Source organism: Gossypium arboreum, chromosome 12 (genome assembly GCF_025698485.1).
Source record: "Gossypium arboreum isolate Shixiya-1 chromosome 12, ASM2569848v2, whole genome shotgun sequence".
Classification (NCBI taxonomy): Eukaryota; Viridiplantae; Streptophyta; class Magnoliopsida; order Malvales; family Malvaceae; genus Gossypium; species Gossypium arboreum.
The window spans coordinates 78,828,700-78,834,724 of record NC_069081.1 but is presented as its reverse complement, the minus strand read 5'-3'; the positions used below and the strand labels follow the sequence as shown (position 1 = coordinate 78,834,724).

Sequence of the window (6,025 nt, the reverse complement as noted above, 5' to 3'; positions counted from 1 at the left end):
CATGCATAGACAGTGTCAAAGCCAATTCGATATGGTTGAGTCTATTCAGTAACTATTGATAGTTATCATCCTCCTGGATAGCTTTCACCATAGTAGGTTTTCGACCATATGTGAATTGTTTAATTGGCCACTGGCAGGAGCTTAGTGCCATATTCTCAATGATCTCGTAAGCATCCTTATACATTCTGTTCATAAAGGCTCCTCTTGTTGCTCCGTCTAATCCAGATCGGGCATTTGCATTCAACCGAATATAAAACACCTGCAGTTGCATCCACTCAGGAAATCCATGGTGCAGGCATTTTTAAATCAATATTTTGAATCAATCCTGTGCCTCATAAAAACCTTCTCCCTTCATCTGTCTAAAGACAAATGTCTTTCTTCTTAATTGCACTACTTTGCTGATTGGGAAAAACTTCTGTAAGAACTTTCCAGCGAGTTCATCCCATGTCGTGATAGAATCTGGTGCCTATGAGTCTAACCAAGAAAAAGCATTATCAATCAAGGAGAAGGGAAACAACCGAAGACAAATAGCGTCATCAGTGACCCTATTATGCTTAAAAGTATCACAGAGTTGAATGAACTATTTTAAATGTTGATTAGGGTTCTCTATCAATAATGCCCCTAAAATACAAATTATTCTGGATCATTTGAATTATAGTTGGTTTTATCTAGAAATTATTAGTTGTAATTGTTGGCCTTATTATTCTTTCTTGAACCATGTTTAAACTTGGTAAAGCATAATCCCTTAAAAGTCTTTCGCTCTGAGCCATATGTATGTTTGCAGGAAACTAGGTGTTGGTGGGTTTCCTACGGTATTATTGTTAGCATCATTAAATAATGGATTTCCACATGACACGTTACTCACAGTTAGTGGTGGTGGATCTTGCATCCGTTGCTGTTGTTGTCAGCAATTTTTTTGAATTATTCTCTCTGGATCTGTGGTTGCTACAATATGTGTGCCCTTACTGCGAGTCATACACTAAACCCAGTAAGAAAAGATTAGTAACAATAAATAAAATAAAATAAAAGCATATCTAAAACTTAAAAATTTTCTAATTATTCTAATTAAGTGATAAAATTAAAATTAACCTAGTAACGTTGCCTCCCGACTGCCTCCGAACGTACTAACGTCCAGAGTATGAATACTACAATAAAATATAGAATTAAAGGGCTGTATCTGCAAGTATATATGCCTAACTGTAATATTGTTTTACAACAGAGTGAGTCAGAACCCCAAGGATTGTACCCAAGGGAAGCAAGATCTAGATGAATTCTAACCTAAGTACTAAAAGATCTAATTAGTACTTTAGATTCAATTATAGTACGAAGAATATAAAATAAAGGATTTCTTAGGTTTTTATAATGATAAAAATAAAACGACATAAAAAGATAAATTCAAGAGATTAAAAGGGAAGAATAAATCAAATTTGATTATGGGTGATTAGCTCGCTTCGATAATCGCCATCAACAATCACTTCGGGTTCTTCATCAATCAAGTAGTTACTACCCTAGCAAGATATTCGAATGTTCCACTAACATAACGACTCAACAATAACTACTTATCTTTTGACCTCACAGTCCAGACCGGTTTGGTGTTAAGGTCTTCACAAATGGGTAATACCAAATTTGGGTTAATTCCCACCTTGATGTCTTCTCGGAGTTGTCAGGCCTAGGGTTTGTTTCACGTTCTCCCTTTCCCAAATAGCTGATCCACTGAGTAACCCTACAATATAGTTAATAAATCATACCTCCACTCACTAATCCCTCATAGATAGATTAGTTCCTCATGGCGTTCATAAACAACATATAATCAATAAAAAGAGAAAACGTGAAAAAGCCTGATTGTATTAATATTAAATGTAAATCCACAGAGTTGAATGATTTCGCGATTCAAATCTCTTGAAAGAAAACAATGAAAAAATAAACTAAATTATAGAACCCTAAGAATGAAAACAAAACTAAATATAAAAGAAAAAACTATGTTAATGCAAAAGTGTCTTTAACATGTGCCAAATGATCATATTTATAGCCTTCATGTGGCCATCATCCTTAACCCTAGGTGAGCTAACATTCTTAAGCTTTAAGTTTGATTGTGCGAGCCAAAATATCCATACTTCTTGTTTAATTTCTGTCCTAGAGTCGATGTCGGGACACACCAAGACCTGTGTCGCTACTTAACAACCAATATGCTCCTATGTAGCCATCTTCAAGGGTATATCGTGATAGCCAATGTCTGTGTCACGACATCAAAGGTAGACTTGAGTTTTCATCATTCTATTCCCTATATTGTGACATCAATCCCAACTTGTTGCAACATAGCATCTAATATCATCCTAAAATGCCTTCTGATGGTCTCCTTCACACTCATAAAGTATGTTAGCTCTCCCTTAGGCCTCATTCAGCCCTTAGGGTTAATAAAAGACTCAACTTGCACATTTTATTGAATGTAAATAAAACTGAAGAAACTTAACTAAAATGTAATGAAAATCTTTTATTCAGGATCCTTAAGTGCGAAAACTTATTTAATATGCTACGTCAAATTTTGACAGATCAATAGGTAATACCAATTTTGGGTTAATTCCCACCAAAATTACTTCCCAAGGTCGTCAAGCCTTGTAACACACCAAACTCGGCCTAGATGTTATGGCCGAATCTGGCGTGTCACATTGAAGTCTTTTAGAGAAAACGTTGTTTTCATTGAAAACCCTTCCTTAAAAAGTTACATCTCAATTACTTAGTAAAATCTCTTTTCTATTGCGAAGCTTTGCGTAAAACAATTGACTTAAGAAAACTTATCCCTTAAAACTTTAGTTGCGGAAATATAGTATTAAAAGAAAACTATAGCTTAGAAAATCCATGTTCCACTTTTAATAATTACAACACACAAATTTAATAATCCAAACAATAATAAAAGGGGGAGGCCTTATTACAATCCATACTAAAAGAAAATTACTTAATAAACGAGTAACTTATATACTTTTAAAACAAATCCAAATTGTCTTGGTAGCTGGCCACCTAGAGTCCCTCCAGACATCGAACCTCCTACTGAGCATCACCTGAGAAAAATAAAAGAGGGGGTGAGTTTTCGCAACACAGTGTGTACAAACCTCGACAAGTAACAAGCATCCATTATTCACCATATAACATACATGCAATGCAATGCAGTGCAACCCACCCTAATAATCCAACCGATACACATCAGCTCTGTCCCCCGTTATACATCATGTGGGGATATAAATATCAACCCACATAACTGATACACACTAATGGTAGCCCAGTTGCGGAAATACCTTCATTGCAACAAGCTGCCAATCATATAATGGGCTTAAAAAGCCGTCGGTGGATCCACGGTTGTCAAGCAACCATGTGACCCTCATATACTTCCTCCGTTCCATAATTCCCAACCCATATGCATCCTAAACAGAATATCATATGAATGCAGCAGATATACATGTAGCAATCCTAAATCTTACACTCAAAGCATAGGGGTATTTTAGTCATTTTCGCCCTTAAGGGCATTTCAGTAATTTTTCTTTATTACTAGTTTTTACTTACCTTGGCCCGCTAACAAATCCCGTGAGCTAAGATGAACGAATACTATGCACAAGGTAAGATTCCAGAGAAGAGGAGGCGGGTCATTAAGACCGTTTAAGTACCAAGCTCTCCCTAGATCCAATCCTAGACATGCACATACCCGTTGCCACACCTTAACCCTATGACTTGTCCATGGTCCTTAATTAATTAATTAAGTTTTATGCAGTTATCATATACTAGGCCTAAAACCTCTTACAAAGCCTAAAAAAATCCACATACCTGTATATGGCCCACTAGGCCCAATCTCTTTCATATGACCCATTAGGCCCAATCACATTTATGTGGCTCATTAGGCCCAAATCACATTCATACGGCCATTAGGCCCAATCACATTTACAGTTATGCTTACATACAATTTGTCATCACATAACATCAATTATCAATTGTTTCCTATTATGGGCCCAACAGCCCATCAAGCCCATTTAGCCTATTCCGGCCCGTTTGGCCAATTCACAACCCAAGCCTATGGAATTGCCCCTGGCCTCAGGAAACCTATCAGTTTCCCCCTTACGATTGTTCACGGACTCGCAAGACTACCGTAGCCAAACTTTTAGCTTTTCGGCATTTCGACTTTTGCAGATCTACTTGTGTATGTAGTGTATGTATGCAGATGGTAATAAAACGTGCTGCAATTTCCTTAGCCCTGAACCTACAATCGATATCACCCTTCAATTAATCGCATGCTTAATACATATCTTTACCAAAATCGAAACCTCACTGTCCACCTTACCTTACGCGACAAGTTATAATAGCCTCTTCTTTAAGCACTAACCACGATCAACACCTAGATATGCACCAATCTTAACTATTAAAACCAAAATAATAGGTGACTTGTATCCAGCAAAAGTCCCCCTTACCTTAACTATGACCATTCGGCCAACTAAGATCCAGAGTACTTACCAAAGTCTCTCCCCTAAGGAGCAAATTGGCAGAGATCTAAAGACTGAGATTTGATACCTATTCCTACCCAAGGCCGATTAGAAGAAGTAAGGGACAATAATTGATACTTAGTAAAAAAAACCGATTGGAAGAGTGAACACTTACACTAGAACCGACTGAATGGAAAGGGTAGTGGCAGCACTAAGGGTATTCAACCAAAGAGGTGTTCGGCCCTCGAGATTTGAATGGCAAACAAATTATTATTCGGCACCAAGGGAGAAAGGAAGAAGAAGTCGGCTAAACCAAAAGTGAAACAAAGAATATTGTGTAGAGGAAGGAAGGGAAATCGGCACAGAGAAAAGAGAGTAAAACAAAGGGTTTTTGACTTTTAGGGAAAAGGGTTTCTAGCAACAAGGTGAAGGGAATTTGGCATTAGCCTGGCCACCTCCCATTCAACACCAATTTATAGCCCCCTATAGCCAAATTTCTCAAGCCCAAGTTCCCAATTCGGCTCCACCTCATCCTTACTCCTCATCTCCTCATTTTTCTCCCTGAAAACCCCTTGATCCTCTCCTCAAATTTCTCCTCTTATCACTCCATACAGAGTTCAACTCCAACGCCACCTCTGTCCATCTTTCAAGCAAAAATAAATCCCTCTCTTGAGCAGAGTAGGATTCGAACCCTAGACCTCTGACATTAGCAACACACCACTTATCCCCTGGGCCAGCAGGCTCTTTTCTGTCCAATTTTCCCTTCATTTATTCAAAAGCCCACCTACTTGCCATCAGGGTTCTTCTAATAATTAAACTATAATTTCTTTTACCCTTAGGTTTGAACTCAAACCTTGACCAAGACCTACCATCACATAATTAACACTTAACCAGAAATGCTAAGCACAAAAAAGAAAATTTTGAGATTTTGGGATTTTTGGGTTTCAGTATTTTTGGGACGTTACAAGCCTAGGGTTTAAGCTCTTCCTCTCCCAAATATATGATCTATTACAAAAACCATACATAGTAATCAATTAATCACACCTCAACTTGCTAATCCTCCATAAGAGGATTAGTTCCTCATGGATCTCATAAACACAATAAACTTGACAAGTAATATATGTATAAATAATAAATCAAGAGTAAGGTTTAGAGAATCTTGAATTGTATTGATTGATGTCAGCACAAAATCCACAACATTTGGTTCGAATCTATAAAATCAAAATTTTCAAATAACATGAATAACAAGAACTAAAATATACCTAAAACCTAAAAGAATGAAAAACTAAAAACTAAAAGTACAAAGAAAACTTAAAATTTTGAAATTTGTCTTGAACAAGTGGTTTAAGGCCCTATTTATAGAGTTAGGGTTGTCGTCATTCTTAGCCCTAGGTCAACCGACGCTCTCGTGTTTAAATTTTGATTGGGTAAACCAAATGCCCCTGGCTAGTAAGTATTTTTCGTATAAGGCCGATGTTGCAACACCCTAGTATCTGTGTCATGACACTGAAGGCAGTATGCTCAGGTTTTAGGCTAGCTTCAGGGGTGTGTCATGACATCCC

The 6,025-nt window shown here is 37.3% G+C and overlaps 1 non-coding gene across 1 annotated transcript; it reads left to right on the top strand.

Annotated features, from left to right (window-relative positions):
- The first annotated feature begins 281 nt into the window (after positions 1–281).
- Positions 282–387, top strand: LOC128286372 (small nucleolar RNA R71). The gene has a single exon (XR_008276914.1). It is a non-coding gene; the product is annotated as a small nucleolar RNA R71 (small nucleolar RNA).
- Positions 388–6,025: the final 5,638 nt, after the last annotated feature.